Source organism: Artemia franciscana, chromosome 1 (genome assembly GCF_032884065.1).
Source record: "Artemia franciscana chromosome 1, ASM3288406v1, whole genome shotgun sequence".
In the NCBI taxonomy this organism is placed as follows: Eukaryota; Metazoa; Arthropoda; class Branchiopoda; order Anostraca; family Artemiidae; genus Artemia; species Artemia franciscana.
Genome location: NC_088863.1, coordinates 50,727,072 through 50,739,842, shown reverse-complemented (window position 1 = coordinate 50,739,842; position 12,771 = coordinate 50,727,072). Strand labels below are relative to the sequence as shown.

Here is a 12,771-nt window from a genome sequence, read left to right as displayed (position 1 = left end):
AGTCACAAAATATAGTTATATTTTTGTATAGGGGTTGAATATGTTTGTCCATAAAAATTGTCCAATCTGCTATTTATACCGCTGAGAATGTTCATACTTATTTTGATACATGCCATCCAATCATATTTCCACGATTAGTTGTTTATACATGAAATTTTTACAGGACAATTCTCTTACTTAATACTAAATCTGAGTCAAGTGTCAAATTTGTATTTTTGTGCTCAACAGACATATCGAGATTTAAACATTTGAATCAAATATCTGAAAATATCAAGATTAAAAAAAGTTAATTAGAAATCTCGACAGCTTGAAACCCTGAGAATTTTAATCAACAATCTATACGTATCAAATACAAAGATAACAAATACATATATATTTGTATTGCGACTCATATACTTAGTTTGAAGAACATACCCACACGCATCTTTAATAGAGGTCCTATTTTTCTGACGATTTTTGGTCTTTATTCGAATATTGTAGGATGACTAGAAGAGGAAATACTAACGAAGAGCTCTAAACTGATAGGACTCTAGACTGACAGGACTGGCCATTATAAACGTTCACCGAAATATTGAGGTAGACATCGACCGTGTAATAAATAGATATGATGGGAGTAGAAATAAAGAAATAGACTTTCTTATAAGATTGTGAATTCTGTAATAGTTCGAAATATAATAAACTTTAAAAAGCGGAAAGATACACTATGTTGTTATGAAAAGTAAAATTTTGATTAATAAATTTTTGAGATTTCGTCAAAGTTGACACTGTTTATTAAAACACTATTTTTAAAAAGATACAGAGATTAGTTAATGCTTTATTGCCTATACTTAAAACACTCGTTTTAGATGTCTTCTATGCATTTTTATCTCTTCGTTCTATTTTTTTGTTACCCCCTAAAAGAACTAGTATTTAATGTTTAATATATCCTTTACGAAAATACAAGTTGTGTCTTTATCCTCATTTCCCACTCTTCATCACTATCAGTGCTGCAACAAGTACTCCAAATTTTTACTTAAGTATCAAGTGTTAAGTACTCATTGTTTTTTTTTACTTAAGTATCAAGTAACAAGCACTTTCCAAATTCTTACTTAAGTAGTACTTCAAGTACTACTCCAAGTACTTACTCTGTGTATTTTTACACAGCTCATATATATATATATATGAGCTGTGTAAAAATACCCATGCTACCTTTTGTTGAAGCCATTCTGAAGACCCTTTCAGCCCTTTCCCTTGCTTATAAAATGTCCCCCGCCATTCCTCTCCCAGAAATCTTAATCAAGAACTGGACTTTCCATTTTATCGTTTTTAACCGTTTCCTTCGTTTGGCTGGTACACACCCAACAAAGTCCAAAAAGTAATCTGAACCGATTTTCAACGCAACGGCTTGAAAGGAAAAGACTATCAAAACAAGTAAGTGCAGTCAAAAACCTTCTCATTGGATCCGACAGATCACATGACAGGATTAACACAGTGCAAGCTGAGTTGAACATCTGGCAATTAGTGTTCAGTCAAATATGGCGCGTTTGAAGAAATAGAGGGTTATTCTGAAACGTGTGAGAATGGTGGAAAAATAGGAAAAATAAAAAAAAAACTTCGGATTGGCTTTAAAACAGATAAAAGGTAATAAAGTAGTTCATTCACTGATTTAGTAAATAATAACCTTAGCGGCGAAAAATCTCAACTTTAAAGGTAAAGTTTGTCTTAAAAAGTCTGCAACTGAGTCACTCGACAAGTGAAGTCAAGCTCAATAAAAAGGAGCAGAAAAAATCCACACTTTCAGCAGCCAGCTGAAGGTCACTGGCTGTCAGCGTGCTGAAAGAAAAGAACAGTGTGAAAATGAAGTCTTGATTCATGCTTCGACGACATATCTCGCCCTCAGAGCCTTTGCAAGGAAACTGCCTCAAGTTTTCAAGTTGAATTTCAGACGCGCTATGAAAATGTATGGCATCTACATCCTTTGGCTGGTTTTCACTCAAGCGAGCCGCAGGATGCGTAGTCAATTCAGATGGTCGGTAAAACTCCCTACAAACATATATTATAAAATCACGGGCCTGCAGCAAGCCTGTTGATTCAGACGCATTCCATAAGGTTGGTCAAACTGCAGAATTTGCAACTTATCTATTTCTAGCAGCAGTTTTCATACCAAGAGGTGGCGAAAACCATGAGACAGTCGGAAATCTCCCGGGAAAAGAAGGAATAAAAAAGCAGTTTTTCTCTGGGGATGGAATATTCGGTTGAAGGTTCGCTTCAGTATGGCTCATTTTGGAAAAAGCTTATTTCCAGGCTTTGGGCAAGCCATGGGTGGAATTAGTTATAGGCCTTACTAAATCGAAGGAAAACTCAACTTTCTTAAAAGTTGAGACCCCCTTCCCCTCGCACTGTTTGAGATAGTGTTTGAGATATCAGACCTCGATATGAGCCCTGATCCTAGGCATCCTTGGTCTAGCTTTCATTCGGATCCGTCGCTCTATTCGCAAGTTTACTAAATTAAACAAAAAGTTCAACTTTTCTCAGCAATTAAAACCCACTCCCCCTCGTTTTATTTGAGCTACGGTTTTCATCTCAAAACTTGATGCGTGTCACGGTCTTAGTCATCTTTGCTTAAATTTTCATTGAGATCCATCACTCCACTCGCAAGTTACACTGAATTAAACGAAAAACTAAACTTTTTTTTTGCACTTAAAGCCCCCTCCCCTTGCCTTAATTAATCTAGGGTCTTCATCTCCAAACATCATGTGTCTTATAGTTTTTGGTATCTTTGGCTTAACTTTCATTGAGATCCATTACTTCATTCGCAAGTTCAATTGAGTTGAACGAAAAACTCAACTTTTCTAGCACTTAAAGCCCCCTTGCCCTAATTAAGCTAGGGTCTCCATCCCAGAACTCAATGCCTATCATACTTATAGGGATCTTTATTTAATTTTTATCAAAATTCGTCTCTCCTTTCGAAAGTTACACAGAATTAAATGAAAAACTCAAATTTCATTTGAGTTTCCCCCTAATTAAGCTCAATTTAAATCCGAATAGTTCAATTTTAGTCCAAGTCTGATCAGCGGTTCTCCCACTATACTCTATTGCACAGACGGACGGACGGACAGATGGATCTCAAAAACCTATCTTGATGGATTTTTTCCACCATCCAAATAGGTGATGATGCCTGGATGATGCTATGCTATTCTTTCCTTTGTTGGAATCCAATGAGCCAACATTAAGCTAAAGACGCTACCTAAAGGCTACCTAAGACGTCGCGAAATCTGTCCGTCCGTCTGTCAGTATGTCCGTCCGTCCGTCTTTGCAATCAAGTATAGCGGGAGAACACCGGTCGGATTTGGATGAAAATCGAACCATAGGTGCCAAGGACCATGAAACACATTAACAAAAAAGATGAAAACTCTAGCTCAAATAGAACAAGGATGAGGGGGCTTTACCTGCTAAAAAAAAGTTTAGTTTTTCGTTTAATTCAGAGTAACTTGCGAATGGAGTGATGGATCTGAATGAAAATTGAACCAAAGAGGCATAGACCATGACACGCATCAAGTTTTGAGATGAAGACCCTAACTTAAATAGAACAAGGGGGGGGGGAGTTTAATTGCCGAAAAAAGTTAAGTTTTCTGTTTAATTTAGTATAACTTGCGAATGGAGCAACGGATCCGAACGAAAGCTACACCAAAGATGCCTAAGATCAGGGCTCATATCAAGTTCTGGTATCACAAACCCTATCTCAAATAGCATGAGGGGCGGGGGTTTCAAGTTTTAAGAAAGCTCGGTCTTCCTTTAATTTAGTAGGGCCAATAACTTATGAATGGAGCGACAAATCTGAAGTCAGATTCGTCTGAATACCTGAATTTGACAAAATACCATTGCATTGGATCCAGCTAGAATTCCTCAGACTTGTTTATTGCAGACAACATTTAGATGGGTAAAGATTCATAGCTTCAGTAGTTTTACCAATAATATGGTCCTGAAGATGATGAAATGGTAGAAATCTGGCTAAGTTGACAAGATGACAAAAATTAAATACTAATGTCAGAAACATAAGCCCAAATGGACTATAGTATACAACATTTAACACAAAACGAGAGATGTTAGCTCACTGCCGACCAGTGAACTATGAAATAATTCCAGTCTTTTTTATTATATAATTTTTTTTAAACAATATTACCTAGAGTTTTTTGTACTTTTTTGGGGACTTGGAAAGATTTATAATTATGAGGAATTATAAGAATTGTTAAAGAATTAATAGTAATCTCTTAAAGTAACATCACCTAGGACAATTACTAAAAAAACGTTAATAATGAGTCTTGGGAACCTATAATTTTTTATTTTGGAACCTACAATTTTTTGGACTTGGTTATTTTTTCGGACTTTATAGGACTTTATTTTTTCAGAATTATTTGTGACAAAGAATTTCCTGGGACTTCTAATTTTTCGAATTTTTTAAGGACGCAGAATTATTTTGGGACGTTACTAAAGAAAACGTTAATGATGAGTTCTGGGACTTAGAATTAATAATGAGTCTGGGAATTATAATATATACTTATTAAGAGTTAATGGAAATCGTGATTGAATCTACTTTTCAGGGAAATCCTAGCTAGGAAGAGGCTCCTCCAACATATTGGTTAGAATATGGTATAATTCTTGGAACTTGGGATAATTCTTAGTGTAATTCTATGCTACAATTCTTATAATTATTTGGGAACTTAGATTTTTTGGGGGCGTAGTACTATTTTGTGACTTAGAGCTATTTTGGAACCTATAATTTTTTGGACTTACAAAGGATTACAATTATAAATGAATTAATAAGAAAATTAATAAGAGTCCCAAGAATAAAAAAAAAATCAAAGTTACAAATTTCTTTTTATAGGGGGGGGGGGTCTTGGTTCCCTGGAGAGGGACTCTTCATTAATGTTTTTTTTAGTAATTGTCCGAGGTGATGTAACTTTAGAGATTTAAATAAAGAAGTCCGATAAATCATAGGTTCCGGAATAATTATCAGTATTAAAAATATTAAGTCCCAAAATAATTCTTAGTCCCAAGAATAAAAAACTCAAAGTTAAAAAAATTGAGGGGGGTTGAAGGAGTTTTGCAAATTTTGGAATGATGTCAAAAATGGTGCCCGGAAACAAATCACTGATTGCATTTACCATATATCCAAATGAGAAATCGATTGCACAAATAACTTGTTATGATGTAGTGACGCTTAACATAAGTTGGCCAGCATCCCAGAAACAATACACTGGTTGCCTTAGAATGCATTTATAGAAACATAATATCATCAATGACTTGTTGGTTCAGTCGAGTAACGTGTCCTTCTTTTACCATAGAGAATCGTGGGTCTCACGTTCCATTCCTACATCAGATATAGATTTCATAGATATAAGATTCAAGTCCGATAAATTATACACTCATAATAATCCTAAGTCCCAGGAAAAAAAATTTATGTTAAAAAATTTGAGGGGTTAGGGGGCATGGGACCCTGAAAGGAGACTCGGAGCTCTGGATGGTTATGTGGGGACCCAAACTCATGCTTAAGCTCGGTAATAGAAAACCGATGTGCTCAGGACCATTACATTACTTAAATGATACCTACCAGGTTGTAGTCATCACAATCTTTGGAGATCAAAACAAGTTTCATTTACCATAAAAAAAAATGTGTCTGTCCAGCGATTATTTTAAATCACTGTGGTATTCAAACTCTCAGAATGATGCCAAAAAAGGTGCCCTGAAACAAAGCACTTATTGCATTTACGATATATCCAAATGAGAAATCTATTGCGCAAATAACTTGTTACGATGTAGTGACGCTTAACCTCAGTGGACCAGCGTCCCAGAAACAATACATTGGTTGCATTAGAATGCGTTTCTAAGAACATAATATCACTAATGACTTGTTGGCTCAGTCGAGTAACATATCGTTCTCTTACCATAGGAAATCATCTGTCTCACGTTCGATTCCTACGTCAGATAAAAATTTCATAAGATCAATGGAAGAAGCTGCTTAGAAGCTAAAAGCTGTGCTGTTAGAAAAGAAAACATGTCACCATCAATACCTGTAGTTAACAATAGTGCTATCTATAACTTTGGTTACGTAGAGGCCAGCATTGGTGGAATCACCGTTAAATCTTCTTCATAATCTTAAGCCACTGATTAAGAAAAGAGTAGGGATGTCTGTGCGCTTAAACTGCATACTAGCATACTACTTATGGTAAGTTGGCCAGAATTTCTACGCTCAATTCGCTGAATTCTCGGACGACAACTAGTGAAACTTACGGGCGGGCGTTGTCGTTCAGCAGGACTGGACCTCTTCTGTTGACCAGTGCCGGCTACTGCTGACGCCATTTTCGTTAAATTTTTTCAATTTTCTCAAAACGCGTCGCTGTCATGATGGTTTGGTCCAGTTGCACAAAGGGAATCAAACCATCCCTTACAGTAACCATGGTCTTTTTTGGTGGATTTTCGAATTGGGAATTTCCTGAATGGTTCATGGGTGTCCATCCACTGTCCTGAATATCTCCTGTTGTCATAAAGGATCCACTTTTCAGCCGACCTGGCGACTTGATCAAAAAAAAGATTATTTTGGTTGCACAAATGCAAAGAAGAGCAGACTTCGAAATGTGATAATGTCTGTCCAGTGTTCAAATCGAGGGATATCCACTATTAGAGTTTTTTTTTTAACCCATCAAAACTACTTGACAATGGTCGAACATTGGTCCCTATTTTCTTAAGAAGTCCATAAAGTCCTTAATTTCAATGAATCAGCTAGCCAACGCATTGCCTTTTTTGGTTCGAAGTTTGTTTTCTCTATTCCGTTCTGAATGATTACTCTTTTTGCATCTTCCAACTTATAATTTAAATATTACAGTTAATGTGACATTTGATTAGTTTGAGAGAAAATCACTAGATGGTTTACTTGTTGCAGAAATAAGCATACTGGGTCTCAATCAAGAGTAGTTTTTAAACATTCTTTTGGTAGGGATCTATAATTGATAAACCAGTTAATGCCAGTTTGTTCGAACTGTGAGGGATAAATGGGATAAAATGTCCCTAAGCACTAGAACTCTAAATTTGTGCCAGTAATAGAAGCCACTCACGTAAAAAAAACTGCGGTCCCAAGTTAGTTGAGCTTAAGGCTTTGTTTAAGCCACCCACGTAAAAAAACTGCGGTCCCAAGTTAGTTGAGCTTAAGGCTTTGTTGTTTTTAAACCAAACAAAACAAAGCATGAGCCAACCAGCTTTTTTTCTTTTAGCAGTGCACGGGTGTGGTTATATTAAAAATAAAAGAAAAGGCTGAAAGCAGTGCAGCGGACAGTAGGGCTCCAGAGTTTTTATTTTTATTTTTTACATTGACCAAATTTTCTACAAAAATTTTAGGGGGGCAAAAGGTGGGAAGTATCTGATTGGGTTTAACAGGCTCATATAGTTTTTTTGATCCTTTACAAATTAGATTACCTTTCCCCAGCTACCACGCACAACTTGGTTGGAAGATAGAAATGGTTTTCAGGCCTAGTCTGCTATTTATCTTCGTGTTTGATTATGTTCAGGCGCTATCTTGTAGGAAAAACTAAAAAGGGTCTCATCTTTGCATGATGAATTTTCATTTTAGCATTTTGTTTACGCCCCTTTCTTCTTGTAACTGGGGTGGCCAGAGCTTGTAAGCTGGTCTAGTTTCTTCATTTTGATCGATTGTTAATTTACGCTTTTGCCCTCTAGGCATTGTGAAACTTTTTAAAAAAACCTTTTGTAAATAGACTCATTGCACTTAGTATCTTATACTTAGCTTTGTTCCTTTTGCAATGTTGCATGCATTATAGATGTTAAAAATGATACGACTAATGTGGGGGGGGGGGGGGGGGTATGACGTAATCTGTAAATGTATATAAGTGTGGTATTTTTTCAAACTCTCGACCTATCTTTATCGTTTCTCAGGCCAGAAATCCCAGGATACCAAGTGTGTTCACAAGTGTACTTGTATTAAATTGATACAATGTCATCTTTAATATTAAATAAAAAAACAAGCATTTTTAACTGAAAGTAAGGAGCGACATTAAAACTTAAAACGATCAGAAATTACCCCGTATATGAAAGGGGTTGCTCCTTCTTCAACGCCTTGCTCTTTGCACTAAAGTTTGACTCTTTCTCTCAACTCTACTTTTTAAAACAGTAAAAACTTTAGCGTAAAGAGCAGGGTGTTGAAGAAGGTGCAGCCCCTTTCATATACGGGGTAATTTCTGATCGTTTTAAGTTTTAATGTCGCTCCTTACTTTCAGTTAAAAATGCTTGTTTTTTTATTTAATTTCTGAACGTTTTTTAGTTAATCCATGTTTTGATTTTAGCTCTCCGCAGATGAATAATTAAAGCGAAATTAGCATATTTATTTATTTGGCTAAATGGCATTCCCATAGTTTTGATCGAATGATTTTGCGAAAAAAGGAGGGGAAGGAGGCCCAGTTCCTCTCCAATTTTTGGGTACTTAAAAAGGTAACTAGAACTTTTAGTTTTTACGAACGTTTTCATTAGTAAAAGATATACGTAACTTACGAATTAGCTTACGTAACAAACTTCTATGTTCGTATGTTTTTATTACGTATATGAGAAGGTTCGCCCGCTCGTTAATACCTCGTCAATAACTCTTTGCATTAAAGCTTAAATTTTGTCCCTGAATCACAAAGACCGTAGAATAAATAGTTGAAATTACTAAAAATCCTTTAGCGTAAAGAGTGAGGTATTAGGAGGAGGTGAACCCCTTATATGCGTAATATTTTCTGTTCGTTTTAAGTTTTAATGCTACTCCATACTTCTAGTTGAAAAAAACTTTTTCATGTTTATTTTCTCATTGGTTTTTTAAATAATGCTAGAAAATGCTGCGCCCCCTTCATGGAAATCTTCTTCCCCCATGACAAATTCCTCCATGGAAAATTTTTCCCACATAGCCCTCTCTTCTCAACCCCCCCCCCCTCCCCACCAAAAAATCCCCCTGAAAACGTCTCTACATTTCCCAATAACCATTAATATATGCAAACACTGGTAACATTTGCAACTTGTAGCCCCTCCCACGGGGACTCTGGGGGAGTAAGTCGTCCCCAAAGACATAGTTATAAGGTTTTTCGACTATGTTGAATAAAATGGCAATCTAAGAATTTTGATCCGACTACTTTGGGAAAACAATGAGCGTGGGAGGGGGCCTAGGTGCCCTTCGATTTTTTGGTCACTTAAAAAGGGCACTAGAACTTTTCATTTCCGTTCGAATAAGCCCTCTCGCAAAATTCTAGGACCACTGGGTCGATACGATCACTCCTGGGAAAAAGAAAAAAGAAAAAAAAAAACAAATAAACACGCATCCGTGATTTGTCTTCTGGCAAAAAATACAAAATTCCACATTTTTGTAGATAGGATCTCGGAACTTGTACAATAGGGTTCTCTGATACGCTGAATCTGATGGTGTGAGTTTCATTAAGATCCTATGACTTTTAGGGGGTGTTTCACCCTATTTTCTAAAATAGGGCAGATTTTCTCAGGCTCGTAACTTTTGATGGGTAAGACTAAACTTGATGAAACTTATATATTTAGAATCAGCATTAAAATGCAATTCTTTTGATGTAACTATTGGTATCAAAATTCCGTTTTTTAGAGTTTTGGTTACTATTGAGCCGGGTCGCTTCTTACTACAGTTCGTTACCACGAACTGTTTGATATTGGTTAAATATAAGACACGTAAAACCACTAAAAAAGCAGCAAAAACATTGAAATCAGTTTAAAGGTTTAATCCTTCAAGTGTTTAAAATAAAACGTTTAATTAACTAAATATATTTCTTGGGAAATATTTTTTGGAAGAAAAAGCATTAAAAAAAAGAAACAAAAGAAAAGCATTTAAAATATAGCCCCCTCGCCTCTTCCAGAAATCTTAGAACCATTCTCGGTTCAAGTGTTATAAGTTAACATACTGGAAATGTCCGCTTTATCTTTGAACTAATAATTCTGCAGCATTTGAATAATTTTTCAAGTAGTAGAGAACAAGGATGAAATATTATTTATATATTACTTACTTAGTCATAAAATTAAATCTTAAGTAGACATATTTTTGATACCAACTTTATTTTACTTTTCAGTGGTGGTTCGGCGGTGGAACTGATTTAAATCCCTATTATCTGAATGAGGATGATGCTAAGCATTTCCACAAGACTCTCAAATAAGCCTGTGATAAGCATGGTCCTGCATTTTATCCTAAATTCAAAAAATGGTGTGATGATTATTTCGTAATCAGTCATAGAGGTAAGATCAGTTATTATTTAGCTTAAAAATTACAGTTGATCACAAAATTAAAGGAAATATCGGATATTTTTATGCTCTACGAAATAATAAAGAAGAGGTTTTAGGCTCTTTGCAGAAGCGGTTTCCTTTTGAATTTGGAATAGGAAAAATCTTGATGAATAAATGTATTATGTTAACTAATAAGGATTCATTTTATGGCACTTGCTATTAACGAAGTGACATATAGCGATCGCAAATTCTGTCGGTCTGTCTGTCTGTCTGTCTGTCGGTCCCGGTTTTGCTACTTTAGGCACTTCCAGGTAAGCTAGAACGATGAAATTTGGCAGGCGTATCAGAGACTGGACCAGATTACATTAAAAATCCCCTTTTCCCTGATTTGACCATCTGGGGGGAGAGTGGGGGGCCGGTTAAATTGGAAAAATGAGGTATTTTTAACATACAAACGGGTGAACGGGTCTTAATGAAATTTGATGTTTGGAAGGATATCGTGTCACAGAGATCTTATTTAAAATCCCGACCGGATCTGGTGACATTGGGGGAGTTGGGGGGGGGGTCCTAAAATCTTGGAAAACACTTATAGTGGAGTGATCGGAATGAAAGGTGGGAAAAAGAATCACAAGTCCTAGATATGTGATTGATATAACTGGAACGGATCCACTCTCTGGGGGAGTTGGGGGGTGGTTAATTCTGAAAAATTAGAAAAAATGGGTTATTTTTAACTGACGAAGGAGTTATCGGATCTTAATGAAATTTGATGTTTGAAGGATATCTTGCCTCAGAGCTCTTATTTTAAATCCCGACCGGACCTGGTGACTTTGGGGGGAGTTGGGGAGAACCTAAAATCTTGGAAAACGCTTAGAGTGGAGGGATCGAGATGAAACTAGTAGGAAAAATAAGCACAAGTCCTAGATATGGAATTGACATAACTGGACCGGATCCGCTCTCTTTGGGGGGGGGGTTAATTCTGAAAAATTAGAAAAAATGAGTTATTTTTAACTTACGAAGGAATGATCGGATCTTAACGAAATTTCATATATAAAAGGACCTCGTAACTCAGATCTTAGATCCTGACTGGATCCAGTGTCATTGGGGGGAGGGGACCAGAAATCTTGGAAAACGCTTAGAGTGGAGAGGTCGGGATGAAACTTGATGGGAAGAATAAGCACAAGTAATAGATACGAAATTGACATAATTGGAACGGATCCGTTCTCTTTGGGGGAGCGGGGGGTTGTTAATTTGGAAAAATTAGAAAAATTGAGGTAATTTTAACTTAAGAACGGGTGACCGAATCTTAATGAAATTTGACATTTAGAAGGAACTCATGTCTCAGAGCTCTTTTTTTCAAGTCCCGACCAGATCTGTTGACATTGGGGAGGGTTAAAGGGGGGAAACTGGAAATCTTGGAAAACGCTTATAAATGTCGTAGATACGCGATTGACATAACCGGACTGGATCCGCTCTCTTTGAAGGAGTTAGGGTTAGGGGTTCAGTGCTTTGGCGAGTTTGGTGCTTCTGGACGTGCTATGACGATGAAAATTGGTAGGCGTGTCAGGGAGCCGCACAAATTGACTTGATAAAGCCGTTTTCACCGATTCGACTATCTGAGGGGCTGAAGGGAAAGGAAAAATTAGAAAAAATTGAGGCATTTTCAACTTACGAGTGGGTTAATGAATTTTGATATTTAGAAGGATCTCGTGACTCAGAGCTCTTATTTAAAATCCCGAACGGCAACAAGCCTCTGATTTTCCTTTTAAAGCAATCTATTGATTCTTAGAATTTTGCTAGAGCTCATACCATATGAACTCTTGGCTCTTCTGACCTCGTCACCAGTGCCATATGAGCTCTTAGCTCTTGTTGTATTTGGTTCGTAAAATCATGTACATGCTACATAATTTAAAGATCAATAATGACAATCATTTGGTATTTTGTACCTTCTAAGACAAGAGATAACGAAACTTTATAGGCAACCTGGAAGTGCAGAATGGATTAGTATCTTAGCCGCTTTTATGTATTACTAGCAATTTAGAGGCTATATTTGATGTTATCTTCCATTTTAGGCTTAAGGAAGTAACTAATAATTAATGATCGGCAATGATCATTGAGTTCTGGGACAGACCCTGTTTCATGTAGTCTAAGAGCTAAAGAATGCAAAATAATTTAGTTGTCATTGTATGGGTTTTTTACCCTTAGTTTCTAATATTGTGGTAAACCATTCTCCTTGCAAACTAAAGTTCCCTCGTCAAAAAGATATCAATGATCGGGATTTTCAACAACGTGAAGATCAAAACCTGAGTCAAACTCATTAAACTGACAAATGGTATTTGTATTTTTATAACATAATAGACAAAATCTAATTTTCCCTGTAAGCTTGCCTTAATTACATTCTAAGATTAAACATGCTGTTCATGGCGTTTGATAAAAAACAATTAAATATAAAAATAATTAAAAACCAAAAAAAAAACAGGGTGATTTTTAATCAGTTGAAAACAGCGAAAGTTGAAA

At 36.2% G+C, this 12,771-nt stretch overlaps 1 pseudogene; it reads left to right on the top strand.

Moving 5' to 3' along the window:
* LOC136032950 (oxygen-dependent coproporphyrinogen-III oxidase-like) overlaps positions 1-12,771 on the top strand; it is a 169,475-nt pseudogene that overhangs the window by 147,572 nt on the left and 9,132 nt on the right.